This window comes from Octopus bimaculoides, chromosome 3 (genome assembly GCF_001194135.2).
Source record: "Octopus bimaculoides isolate UCB-OBI-ISO-001 chromosome 3, ASM119413v2, whole genome shotgun sequence".
NCBI classification, from domain to species: domain Eukaryota; kingdom Metazoa; phylum Mollusca; class Cephalopoda; order Octopoda; family Octopodidae; genus Octopus; species Octopus bimaculoides.
Genome location: NC_068983.1, coordinates 145,767,167 through 145,768,469, shown reverse-complemented (window position 1 = coordinate 145,768,469; position 1,303 = coordinate 145,767,167).

Sequence of the window (1,303 nt, the reverse complement as noted above, 5' to 3'; positions counted from 1 at the left end):
GTGTGTATGTGTGTACAAAACACTACAACAAACAAAAACACGCATACAAACACAAGTATATATGAAGATCTGGAGACAAGATGGAATATAAGAAAAAAGAATGAAAGATGTAAGTGATGAGAAAACGTGAAAGGAAAACGTTGGTAAGGTTGGCATCGCTTTAAAGAATTCATTTCTCTGTAGAATCCAGTAGACATAAGATATTGTGTCTTTATACGGTTCATCTCTCTCAACAGCAGTTCCAGTGTACAGCTATATCTTATTACTTCTCGATCATAATTCGACAATTATATTTCAGCCATCAATTCAAAGATATCTATTTTGTGAGAAAGATCTTCGATTCCCAGTGGTAAATGTATCGTTAGTTATTTAATGTGTGTGTTGTTGTTGTTGTTGTATGAAAAACATTTCTGTTTTCAATACAACCTAAGTAAAAGGAAAGCTGTTCCTTGAGTACGCAAGTATATATACGTATGTGTTTATTTATAATGCATATATGCGCATATTTACATATAAATGTGTGTATATGAGTGTGTGCATGTGTGTATACCTGTGTATATGTGTGTATGTATGTATGTACGTATAAAGATATATGTATCTATATGGGTAAATATGTGTATGTGTGTATATGTGTATATATATATATATATATATATATATACACGTGTGTGTATGTATATATGTACTTACATGTGTGTTGTGTATGTGAATAGATAGATAGATATATTTCTTTTATTAGCCACACAGGGCTCAACAAAGATGGGACGAATACAATGTATGGCTTTTCTTTCTAGGAGGGGGAAGGAAGAGAAAAAAAAAGTAGGGGTGGGTGTCGATCAAAAGGGATCGTAGGAAGGAAAAAAGGGGGGAGTTCGATCAAAAGGGACCGAGAAGAAAAAAAGCGATCAATAGGGATCGTGTATCACATCACAGTAATGTTCTCGTGTAAAAAGAGGGGAGGACAGTTTAGGTTTAGCCATGGAAAGAAAAACCTACGAAAAAGACCACGGTAACTTTGGTCAATATTGTCATTGCAGAAACTATAACAGTAAGTGACTCTCTTTTGCCTTTTTGTTTTTTGTCTGGATTTTTTTTTTTACTCCTTTATTGTGTTATGCTCAAGGTGGCTCCGTCATTCACACGTGCCATCCTTGCTACATTCACCCATCTTTTTTTGAAGCATTCACTAGACAAGACTTCCCTTTCTACTCTCACCTTCCTCTTCAGATGATACTTGAAGAAGTTGATGAGAGATTGCCCAGAGAGAAAAGTCTTTGTCTCTAGACCTTTCAGACGCGTCCAC